General features: G+C 35.7%; 1 protein-coding gene across 3 annotated transcripts in view; it reads left to right on the top strand.

The window, feature by feature from the left end:
- Dmd (dystrophin) overlaps nucleotides 1–13,705 on the top strand; it is a 1,637,847-nt gene that overhangs the window by 1,060,131 nt on the left and 564,011 nt on the right. The gene's annotated exons all lie outside the window — the stretch shown is intronic.

The raw sequence follows: 13,705 nt of genomic DNA, 5'->3' as shown, positions 1-13,705 counted from the left end.
TCTGTAGAAGAGAATCTGTAGAATGGGGCTACACTTCCATACCCCCTTAATAAAGAAACCCCATTTTGACAAATTATTTGAATGTATATTTTATTTTCATGGCCCTGATTGCATATATGTATCTCTTTTGAGTACTATATATGTCTTTGAGGATTTTTGCTTTTATAGAAACAATTTATTTAGGAGGTACACATGGCAACTCTCCTTTCTAAACATTTTTAAATCCTCTATCTGCCATACTTACAATTTCTCCTAAGGTAATTAACTTTTAATGGGTAAGAGAGACATTAGATAGAGAATTATTTAAAAAATGCAATCAATGTATTCAGGTATGAGGTAAGAAAACAAAGAGAAAATGATTAAGAAACTCAAACAGTAGAGCAGTAGCAACCTTAGATTTAGTCAAAGGAAATTGTCAGGAAGACTGATGACTAATTGCAGTGATGTTGGAGCAGACTGTGCCATCTGTAAAAGTAAGAAAATTTCTGAATAAACAGAAAACATACATAGGTGAAGTGTGTAGGTCACATATCATATGCTTAGAAATCCTACATGACTATACTACATGAGAATTGGCATTAAATCAAGCATCAGAAGCTAAGAAACTCCAAAAAGTAAATAAAGTCTACTTCTTCAAAGGTCTTGTAGGGCAGTGTGTCATTTTCATTGTACCTGGAAAGCACAAAGGTGTAAAATGAATTGAATTTTAGACATCATGACAGACAGAATTAGATTTTTATCTTCAAAAGGCTTATTTGACCAAAGTAATGAAGATGGATACAAAGTACAAAAGGCTAGTATTACATTAATAATTTGCATTTTTGGATACATAGTAGAATCACTACAGGGAGCTTTCAAAAATATTGTTGCCTTGATTCCACCCCAACCCAATTAATTCAGAACCTTTGAGACTAGGTCCCAGAATCTAGTATTTTTTAAAGTACTCTATGTAATTCAGATGTGTATAGAAGCTTATGATCTAACAATTAGAGTAAGCAACAGGAGGCTTTTAATTAAAGTGGCACAAGAAAGAGAGTCGGATGATAGAGTTTAGAAGAGCAGCTAAAAAGGGTGAAACTTTGTATGACTTAGCATATACTTGGTTAAAAGACAGGAGGTAAGTGGAATTGAGGATGGTTTGTACATTTTTCCTTAAATTTTGAGATAGAGGAACAGATTTGTCAGTAGTTAGACATAGGAAGGGTGAAGATGGTATTCTAGACTTTAGATATGTTGACACTTTCAAAGTGATTTAGTGGGTATTTAGCTCTGTGGACCTCAGGAGATTGTTTGATACAGAGATTTGAGTGAACCCACCATAGATGAAATGGTATATGTAAGTGAATTCACCAGGGAGAATACAAAATGGAAAGGGAAATTAAAGAGAGAGCCCTAATGAATAGCAATATTTAAGGAGTGGAAAGAGCAATATGAGAAGTGGCCAAAGTGTTAGAATAAAATGAAAGCATGGCTCGATTCTCATAGAAGCAGACATAAGCCTTTGTCAGTAATGAAACGTAATAAAGGGCACTTTGTGAAAATAAATACACACTCTACAGGCTGCAGTGCTACAGCAACTTGAAGGTTGCTGCTATAATCAGCAAAATAATTTCATTGCCAAAAATCAATTTGCGTCAGGTTGGAAATATCACCTGAGACATGACTGTGGAAATTATGAATGGAGACTAGTGCTTCTCAAACATTAGCATGAATATTAAATCACCTAAGGAATCTTGTTTAAAATGAAGATTCCGATTGAGAAAATTGAGGAAAAGCCTGAGATTGTATAATGGCATCAAGCTTACAAGTATAAAAAATGCTGCTGTGATCCAAGACATCTTTTAAGGGGCATTGTATATAAACCACTGATCAAATCCAAAACACCAATAACCATTTATGCTGGAGAGGATGTGGAGAAAGGGGAACACTCCTCGACTGCTGGTGGGAGTGCCAACTTGTACAGCCACTTTGGAAATCAGTATGGCAACCCTCAGGAAAATGGGAATCAGTCTACCACAAGATCCAGCAATTCCACTCTTAGGCATATACCCAAAAGATGCACATTCATACAACAAGGACATCTGTTCAACAATATTCATAGCAGCACTATTTATAATAGTCAGAACCTGGAAACAGCCTAGATGCCCCTCAACTGAAGAATGGATAGAGAAAATGTGGTACATTTACACAATGGAGTACTATTCAGCAGAAAAAAACAATGGAATCTTGAAATTTGCAGGAAAATGGATGGAAGAAACAATACTGAGCAAGGTAACCCAATCACAAAAAGAAAAAAGTGGTGTGTACTCACTCATATGTGGATTTTAGACATAGAGTAAAGGATTACCAGCCTACAATCCACACTGCCAGAGAAGCTAGTAAACAAGGAGGACCCTAAGAGAGACATACATGGTCCCCTGGAGAAGGGGAAAGGGACACGATCTCCTGAGCAAATTGGGAGTAAGGGAGGGGTGGGGAGGGAGCTAGGGGAATGAGAAGGGGAGAAGAAAAGGAGTGAGGAAGACATAAGAGATTAGAAAGTTTGAGTTGGGGGAAGAATAGAAGAAAACAAGAAAGGAGATATCATAATAGAGGGAGACATTTTAGGTTTACAGAGAAATCAGGCACTAGGGAAAGGACTGGAGATCTACAAAGATATCAATTAACAATCTAAGCAACAGAGGAGAGGCTACCTTAAATGCCCTCCCCTGATAATGAGATTGATGACTGTCTTATATGCCATCCTATAGCTTTCAACCAGCAGCTGGTGGAAGTAGAAGCAGACACCCACAACTAATCACTGAACTGAACTGAAATCCAGTTGCAGAGAAGAATGAATGATGGGCAAAGGTGTCCAGACCAGGCTGTTGAAATCCACAGAAACAGCTGACCTGAACAAAGGGGAGCTCTTGGTCCCCAGACTGATAGCTGGGATACCATCATGGGACTGATCAAGACCTCAGGAACGTGGGTTTCAGTGAGGAGACCCAGAAACCTACCTACCTCCTGTAGATAAGTTCAGTAATTATCCCAAGCATAGGTGTGGACTCTGGCATCCCAATCCACCTAGAGGAATACTCCCTGATCCCAGACACAAGGGGGTTGGCCTAGGCCCTATCCCAAAGGATATGACAGACTCTGAAGCCCCCCTATGGAAGGCCTCACACTCCCTGGGGAGCAGAAAGCATATGTGATAGGTAAGGTATTAGTTGCTGGGGTGGTTGGGAGGATGAGAGGGAGTGGGAACTGGGATTGACATGTAAAACAATCTTGTTCTTAATTCAAAAAGAAAAGAAAAGAAAAAAAACACTGTTCTGTGGAAGAGAAAGACATGACTTACCAGTTGGGTGGAAAAGAAAGAAAAAACTATGTTGATTTTGGCCAGTGGGTAGAAGGGAATGGAAGAACCATGGTGTGTGTTGATTTGTTTGATTCTTATTATTTTCTTTTGCACAATAGAATTAAATGTGTTCTAGACTGAGATTAAAGATATAGAAAAAATTGAAATTGAGTAACTACCATCAAGAAGTAAAACAGACTTCAAAAGAGAGGCTGGTAGACGGGAAGACACTGGAGGAGAGGGGGTAGGGAAAAGTGATCAGTATGTAAAATAAAGAAAAAATTAATTAAATAGAAAAAAGAAAATTGGGTATAAGAATGGATCCAGGTGGGCCAGAGGAGAATCTCAATCTGAAGAGAAAGAGTTGAGGAAGAATCTCTCTCTCTCTCTCTCTCTCTCTCTCTCTCTCTCTCTCTCATAGAGAGAGAGATTCAGTGAATTATGTTTCCTTCATTTTTATTGTATAACTTGAATGAAGAGAATGAAGAATCTGTGAAGTGTTTGAATAACAATGATAGCGAGACCACATCACTTTTCTGGTATCATTTACTTTTTTCATTTATTTAAAAAAGTTTCAGAGTAATGTGTACAAACTGAATTGTGTGTGTGTGTGTGTGTGTGTGTGTGTGTGTGTGTGTGTGTGTGTGTGTGTGTGTAGAAAAGTAGAAAAATTGTATTCCAATGAATGCATAAATGTTGTGCAAGTTTACAGTGATGGATGGGTGTTGTTATGTACATTGCATGTGTTTGGCATGTTGATAAATCTGTGATGCTGGAATGGTAATGGGACTCTTGAACTATGCTGTAATGAACTTTTTCTATAACTTTTTATGCTGTTAGCATTATATTTGCTATACTTGACACCTATTTAAGCAGTTACTGGGTTATTGGACAGATGGATTATCCAACAATATGCTGTGTTTATAAAAATCTAGATAGTTTCTTTTCTATGACTCTAGTGACCTAGAATAATAAACTAAAAAATTACACAATTATTATAAATTAATCAGATTTCTGCCACTGCAATAAATTCTAGGTAGGCCTCTTTGTGTTTTTGTGTGTAGTGAAGCACAATATGGCAGGAAGAACAAGAAAACAAAACCACTAGTCATCTCATCATCAGGAAGAAAAAGACAGTGGAAGAAGGATCTACAATCCTTTTTATGGCTAGTCATCAGTTATCTAAAGCCTAGGTCATGTCTGATAAAGATTTCCAGACTCTTTTAACAGTGTCTGGCTGGAGATGAAGCCTTTAACACATGGGCATTAGCAAGTACTTACAAATTGTTTGTTTATCTAACTGCAGGCTTTTATGGAAACCAAAAATGTCACCATTTTTAAAATCATCTTTCATAATGAGAACTTTCATATTATTAATAAGCTGAATAAGAAAACAAACCTTCATTAGAAGACTTACTCATTATCTTCTCCATAGGACTATTTACCATACTTTTAAAATTATTACACATTCTTTTCTAACCTGTTGATTGAAAAATTTGGAGACTGGCCTGTAATCCATCCCCACTATGCACAGAAGGAATGATTTTAAACAAATAATTTTGCCATTGTATTCATATAAATACTGTTTACTATCTTTTAAACTTCGATATTCTAAAGGAGCTGTTTTTTTCAACATTGGAAAAATGTGTCTGTAATTCTACAACTGCTTAAGTAGTATGCTGCTTTGCTGTGGAAGATCATTTTACTTAATCTAATACTTCGAAATGTTTCAAAGGGAAAGAAAACTGAAAGTATTGCAATAAATATCCAAGATCCCATCATTTATAATTTAGAGCCTGTTTTTTACCACTTCATCTCTTTGTCTACCCACATTCCTTATTATTTTCTGATACATTCCAAAGAAATTCTGTGATATAAATCCATTTTCCCTTAAATATAACATATATTTCTATATCTGTAGCTCATTAATCAATGACATTTCTTTTGTCTATGCCAGATTTAGCATACATCTAAGTATTCCATTTGGTGAGGTTTGATGAATAAAACATACCTACATGGTATATGTCTCTATCAAGACACAAAGATAAAAACACCATCAATCTAGAAAAGGACAACAGTTTTTAAGGTTGGCTTAAGCTTACTTTATCTGATTTTCAGCATGACTGAATATGTGACCATAGGATTACCAAGGTGAAACATGGATAATGAACATCTAGGGAAATAATATGGCTCTTGATGTGCTATTTGCACATGTAATTACAGTATTCACTAGATTCTTCGCAATCCTCCTTCTCTGACAGAAGCATCAAGAGACAGACATGTCACAGCTTGGTAGAGCTGGAAAGAGGCCCAGGGCATAGCCAATCTGCTTGTTCTTTGTTTCATCACTCAGAATTTAAGAAGCCTGGAGAAATACTACATAAGTAGATAATTGCCCATCTTCATCCCTATAATTGAGAGCAAGTTAAGGACAAGATACTGATAATAAATTTCAACTCTGTAGATTACTGATTTTTTAGTACCTCTATACTACAATATATGTAGTATACAAATAACAGCAAATTAATAATCACTTCCATGTTCCAAGTAAGTGTTAAATATTTGTTGATATTCTGAACATTTTTAATTCAATTATTTATTTTGTTTCTCTCACCATGCACTTAAATGCTTGGTTATCCCTGAAATGTAGATCTTTGGAGATAAGGGGAAAAGCAGATAGTCTGCTTGACATTAGTGACTAAGAACTGGGATTGATATGTAAAATAAGATTGATTATAATTTAAATTTTAAAAAAGTAATAAAAACTAAAAAAAGAAATAGTGACAGGAGAAAAAATGTGAAGCAAATTCTAGAATACACAATACCTGAGCTTATCAAACAAAAAGAATTCATCATGTTTCATGTTTTCTATAACTTTAGCTTCAATTATGTTACAGCATGGACATTTTACACTTTATTTTCACTGCAACCACATTCCTCCTCTCTTCTCCCTAAAAGAAATGAAGCTACTTTCACACTGGCTATGTGGTAATCATGTATACCTCTTCCTCTTCTTCATGAATTTGTGTTGAGACTTCAGTTTTTAGAGCTTACATATTGATAGATTTTCCACACAATCACATCTAGTTACACCTTAGGGATATACATAATGTCATCTATAGTTTTGATTAATATCATTTTTACTTTGGTTGGTTCCTTTTAAGTTTCTGAAGGTCAAACATTACTCTTGGTACTGTTGTATCTAGCTTAGTACAAGAGTACAGTAATGATGATTTTTTGTTTAATTGCCCCAGGAGAATTTCTGTGAGTCCCCATGTTTTTCCTAGCCACAAAATGTTAGTTCAGAGTTCATTATCTTGACTGTAGTTGGGATGGCTTTTCTTTTATGACTCCTCACAATTGAGCATATCTGTTCTCTATACTTGATCAAGTGAATTCAGTTTTCCCTATAGTGTAAGTGTTGCAGCTTGGTATTTTCTACTTGTAATACTTGAATGTTCAATGAGATCATTAAGATCCACAGGGTGTACCACTAGCAGGTCATGGATGTGTGCTAAAGACTAAATCTCTTGTTTAGTCTTTCCCATGTAGAAATGTTGCATCACCTTGCTTAACAAGGTCCTTCAAGCTTGTGTCCATTACTGAGTTTGACCATCACAATAATATTGTGCCTAGCCAGATGTTAATTATTTTACTTCTGCAATGGAGAAAACTTAAGTTTGCCTAGGAAATTAACTTTTCAAATTAATCTTTTCTATTTTATTACAAAACTGTAATAAAATGCTGTAATTCAGGACACACTGAAAGAATCAAGATAACTTTCTACAGTTCAATAGCACTAACTCCTAATTCTCAGTCTATAACATCAGTAATGAAATTCCTATTCTTTTTTCAGTAGCAGTGTTTTTCAAAATAGCAATCATTTCTTTTTTAAAAAAATAACAGTCCTTCCTAGGAAAGATACAAGAATTTATTTGAGCCAAGAATATATATCAATAATCAAATACAGCTCCTTTTAAAACTTGAAGTGAAGAATTGGTTAGTACTTAATCAACTGAACTGTTCCTTTTTCTGCAATATTGTGATTTTTAGCATGATTACTAGGTTTCCAATTTGACACTTCTAGAGACCTATAAATCAGCACACATGCTGTGTCCCAGTCTGTCATCTTATGTCATAGCTTTGGTTATTTACTTCCCTTCATTATCCAGCGTCTATTTACTGTGAAAATCAGGTAGAAGCTTTCAGCAATGGACCTCTATGAGTAAAAAGTGTGTATATCGGTTTGCTTTTCAATTACAAACATGCACAGATTGTCTGGGTTTATGTGCATATATTTTATTATTATTTCACTTTTGTATGTCAGTGGAATCTGGTATAAATATAAATCTAACAGTATGGGCTCTAGTGAACAAGTGCATTGCCATAATACATCTTTGGTCAATCAATCTCATGGGGAAAATATTGCAAGTGTGATAGAATTCTGCAATTTGAATTGCTGGCCATTATGGACAATTACTATGTCTGTATGCTGTCCAAATACCACACTGAAATATTTCCAGGATAACAGCTTCCCTTTGATGATCTTTAGATTTTATGCCTTCTTTCCTTTTTTTAATTTGATTTTTTACTGTGTAACCTAAATCCTGAAGAATTTTCCCTTCCTTATCCCAAGTCTCCCCCCACCTGACCTTCTGTAGGCCCCAACCCCAAACCTCTCCTCCTCCATTTCTATTCTTTAAATGTCAGTACTCTCATGTATATTAGCAAATCATAGCATATCAATTTGCAGTAAGACTAAGCACCCATCCATATATTAAGGCTGAGAAAGACAACCAATATGAGTAATAATGTCCTAAAAGCCAGCAAAAGAGTCAGAGACAGCCCCTCCTCCCATTGTTAGGAGTCCTACAAGAAGACCAAGCTACACAAGTGTAACATATATGCAGAGGGCCTAGTCAGTGCTATGCAGGCTCCCTTGTAACTGGAGGCTTTCCTGTCCTGCCCAGACTCACAGTCATTTCTAAATAATCACTCAGAGGCTTAACATTAACTATAAATATTTGGCTGATGTCTCAGGCTTATTACTAACCAGATCTTATATTTAAATTAACCCATTTCTATTAATCTGTTTATCACCACATGGCCTGTGACTTACCAGGGTGCTCTGGCATGTTGCTCCTTGGGCCACTGCTGGACTCTCTCTGACTCTGCCCTTCTTCTCCTGTATCTCTGCTTGGATTTTCCACATGGCTCTATTCTGCCTTGCTATAGACCAAAGCAGTTTTATTTATCAACCAATGAGAGCAAGACATGCTCAAAGCATACATAATGACATCCCACATCATTTACCCCCTTCTGTCTAATCAAAAAGGAATGATTTAATTTGAACATAGTAAAATTACATACAACAAAACATTTATCAAACAAGAATTATAGGTACAATATTAAGTCTATTTGTACTTGACAAAATTAAAGAAAATTCTATATCATCTATCCTATCGTTGTGAGTCTAAAGTTTCACATCTAATTTATCTCTTATCATAATTAAACTATAACTATCTAATCTTCAGTTCTATAAAAGACCCCAGAAGGATATTATATTACCTGAGTAAAGAGAAAGTGCATTGCAAGTAACTTCCAAAACTCTAGAAATGACTGAGACGTCTGGCTGTCTGAACAGTCACCCAGAATTCTATAATGTTGGGGTATCCAACTTCAGCCTACAGGCCTAGAGTATCTGGCAGACTTTTTAGTGAAACAGTAAATTTGTAGGAATGTCCCACCTATATTGGTAAAGTTCATCAGTTGCTTTTGTGTGTGTCATGTAGAATGTCTGGCAGTTTCTTCTGTGAAGCAGGAACTTGAAGGACCATTCCCCCTTGTTTTAGCAAAGTTTATTGGTGATTTTCTTGTGGGTCCTGCATGTCCATTTTATACAACCTACTTACAAAGAGTCCAGGCAAGAGCAGTTTCTTGACCAAATGGCTTGCCTTGCCACATTGAAAGCAAATTCCATAAGGAGTTTCTTTGATGTCCATCATCCCCTTCGAAGTAATTTATGTTGCCAGAAGAAGATGTGTCTCTCTCTGGAGAAAAATCCAAGTTCTTAAAACACTTAAATTGCCATATTCTGTAGGTCTTGGAAGTGTTTGAAGATTACCTACATAATTAAATAATATCTCTGTATACCTAGAAAACCTAGTTAATATAACTCTAAGTTTTACTATTATAAATGACTAGCTATTAATCTGTATCTGCAATTATACATTTACATTTTTTTTTTAGTTTTTTCCAGACAGGGTTTCTCTGTTAGTTTGGAGGCTGTCCTGGAACTTGCTCTAGGCTGGCCTTGAACTCACAGAGATCTGCCTGCTTCTGCTTCCCTAGTGCTGGGATTAAAGGCATGTGCCACCAACACCCAGCATACATTTACATTTTTAAATGAGCTGCATGAATATGATACCTTAAACACGAGTATAAATATACATACAGTATAATAAGATTGACTTTAAATTTATATCAGTAAACTAAAATCCATACCAATATTAAATATTTTGAGATTAACAGTTGATTTTAAAGTGGATTCAATAATCTATTTTTCTCCATTATTTATATATCATATCTCCCTTTCTTCTTTTAGAAAGAGATTGGCTATAGCTAATAACAATTTATAACCAACCCCTCTTAAATGAAAACAAGCATTCATAAATAATATTTCAGAAATTTGAGTGTAGTTTTCTAGACTACTTTTTGCTGATTGGTGGATCCTGGTAATCTTTGAGGGAGCCTGAGAAAAAATTGACATAATGGCCAAGTCCTGCAAATTCCGTATTAACCCTTGTTGATAAATACTACCTGTTGGTAGAGCATGAGGGTCTTAATCTTATGGTTGCTGTTTTGTGACCCACATTGGATGCCAGATAAAGCAAGAATCTAATGATGCCTTTTTATTAAGGGATGGAGTGGAAATAACACACACTTGAATACAGAATGAAGTAGAACAGCTGCTTCTTCATCTACCAGGGAAGGATGGGGAAAACTCTGGACCAGGTCACTGAGCTGTGGCATCAGGGCGCCTTCCCTGTCCAAGAGAATACATGTCCCCTGTCCTTAGTTCTTATCTGGTCACATACCCAGAGCAGAGCATGCTAATAGGGCTAGTCACCCCAATACCATTGGTTAAATGGACTGAATTCCCTCAACACTCCCTGGTCATTAGTTCAGTCTCTGTGAGCCCTCATGAGCCCAGTTTAATTGATTCTGTGGTTTTTCTTGTGAAGTCCTTGACCCCTCTGGCTCCTACAATCCTTGCTCCCTCTCTTCAGCAGGATTCCTTGACCATGGCCTAATATTTGGCTTTGAGTATGTACATTGGTTTCTATCAGTTACTAGATGAAGCTTCTTTGATGACAATTGGGTTAGGCACCAATCTATGAGCACAGCAGAACATCATCAGACATAATTACATTGACTTTTTTTCCAGTCATGTTTGATTCTATCCTAGGCTGCTGAGCCATCCAGGCTCTGGGTCCTAGTACATCAGGCAGTCCCAGGTGTGTGCTCACTCTTGTGGCATGGGTATGAGGCTGGAGCAGTCATTGGTTGTCCAGCCCTATAAATCTCTGTGTCACCCTTAACCTGGCACATCCCATAGACAAGAAAATATGAAGGTTATATAGCTGAGTTAATGTTCCAGTTCATCCACTGGAAGTCTTGAGTGGTCACAGGATATGGCCATTTTAGCCTACATATCCCCTATTGCTTAGCTGAAGTCATCCTTGTAGATTCCTGAGTTTCTATTTTACCAGGTTTCTCGCTCACCCAAAAATGCTCCTCCCTTTCCAGTTGTCTCTTTCAGTACTCTTCCATTCTAAAACATGGTATGTACTCACTTATAAGTAGACATTAGCTTAAAATAAAGATTAAATATGAGACAATCCACAGACCCAAAGAGATTAGGTAATAAAGGGGGCTCAAGGGGAGGATTATCAGATCTCCCTGGGAAGGAGAATTGGAAGGGATTTAATGGGTGGACTGTGGGCCCATAGAGATGTTAACATTAGGGATCAGATTGCATGCCTTGTTCATCTCTTGACAAAATGAAATATCTCTAATGCTTCTCAAATTTTCTACATATGGTTGTGCACGTACTTCTCTGGTGATTTCTGTCAGTTCATCAATGAAATTGGCTAGCTTTGTTACCCAAGAGGTGAACAACTGATTACTCTTCATACTCTAGTTTGTTATGAAGAGCCTAATCTACTTCACTGTCTAATAAATATTTTATTAAATATTCCTTTTGTAGTACTGAGGAACAGTCTAAGAGCTCCTTATAACAGGCAAGATTTTTGCCACTGAGCAATATCTGTGGGCATCTAAGCACAAAATTGTGTTGTAGGTTTAACAAACTGATCTATATAATACATTTTGTACCACTTTTCAAAAAGACAATCACCTAAATTAAATAAGTTAAATAACACACCATTTTCAATATATAATAAAAATTATACTTAGCTTAAACATCTAAATTAGTAAACTGTTAGAAACTGAATATACCTGTGTAAATACCACAAAAATCTAGAAACACTATTATCAGAACCTTGTCAGAGCCCTTCATATATATTCTAGTAACTACCTATCCAACAAGGGCAACTACTATCCTGAGTCATAAAATCTATTTTTCTTGAGTTTTTAACCTTACATTTAATCAAACAGTGTTTCAGTATCTACTCAATTGGAACTGACTTTTGCACCCCTCAGTATTATCTTTTTGAGATCCACCCATACAGTTACAAATAGTTATAAATCTCTCACTCATCCATATACACCACAAGATCATAGACAGATAGAGGAATAGTGGATAGAGAGATAGAGAGATAAATAGATAGATAGATAGATAGATAGATAGATAGATAGATAGATAGATAGATAGACAGAGATATGTAGATGGAAGTTTGCATATATTGGTTTAAAAGGAGTGGAAAGTATGAGTTTTGGTAAATATAAATAAATATGCATTTCTCTTGACTATATCTGAGAAGAGAATTACAAGTAATACAAATACAAATAATATGTTGAATATACTTGACAAATTTGTTAGTTCTCTGAAGTCTTATGCATCCTTTTGTTAAAGTAAAACTCTCCATAATTTCTGCCCAGCAAAATGAATTCTCATATATATTTATTGTTTTAACAATGACTCATGCTTCTTCTGTCTTTCTGGTATTTATCTAATTGTATTGAGTTAGTAATAATAATACACTTTTTGTGCTTATTACCTTCTAGGCTTTAATGTGGTTCAAAAATGCCTCTGAAGTAGCATTAGTTATATAGAAAGAATTGTCTATATTTGCCAACAATTGGATTTAAAATAGGTAAACTTGTATAGTAACTGATTCTTTGTAACCTGCAATTAATTTTTAAATGTTGGAGAAATGTAGCTTATCAATGAATTTTACTCCACAGTATAATGCAGCTCGCCAGACATTATAATCTATGGACTTTATATCATATGTTGATATTCTACTAGCAAACATGATTTTGAGGGTGTTTTCCACAAAAATATGGTTAATATAAATTAAATTAGTAAAAGAAAACTATATAAATGATCCCTGAATATATAGTCTTACAAATTAAATTAGAATCAAAGAAGCCAAACTAACAGAACATTTATTTGCATAAGATAGAGATTATGATATGAATGAAGACAATACAATAGGAGTTATAGCCATTATTGAAAGGATGTAACATTGAATCATAAGAAAGAGACAGTGGTCATTTTTCAATAAAAACGACTCAAGATTTAGTGAAAGGGCTGACTTTTCTTTCCTTTTAAAAAATTTTTTAACATTTGTTTGTTTGACCATACATACATATCTATTTGTGTCAGTCCATATATGAATATAGGTATGAAGGGCACATGTACCATGCACTGCATGTGGAGGCCAGAGAATAACTTTCTAACATAAGATCTGGGGTTTGATCTCTGATCATCAGGCTTGGAAGCATATGCTTTTACCCACTGCTCATCTTGCAATCAGCTTGATTTTTTCCCCTTGAGTGAACATAGTATTACTAATTTGGGCTATGTTACTCAAGAAACAAAACTTGGAGTGGCATCTATAGGAAAACGTGGTTTATTTGTAAGGTGGTCAAAGGAATTACCTTTATGGGAGTGGAATCGAAATAGGGAAAGGAAGGAAACTGTAAGAGTCACTTATTATAGAGGCTATTGTTGTTTGCCACACTTTTTGACATTACTGAGGGAACTCGGGGGGGGGGGATAGTGAAAAGCCTTCTCATAATTTTCACCCCAAGAAACATGGCAGGTATCATGGGGTAATGTTCTTCCAACTCATCAGTCAATGCCTTAATACTGTTACTTATGCCTTAATTGTCTCT

This window comes from Cricetulus griseus, chromosome X (assembly GCF_003668045.3).
Source record: "Cricetulus griseus strain 17A/GY chromosome X, alternate assembly CriGri-PICRH-1.0, whole genome shotgun sequence".
NCBI lineage: Eukaryota > Metazoa > Chordata > Mammalia > Rodentia > Cricetidae > Cricetulus > Cricetulus griseus.
Note: the sequence above shows the minus strand (reverse complement) of the source record. Positions and strands in the feature narration are given on the sequence as shown.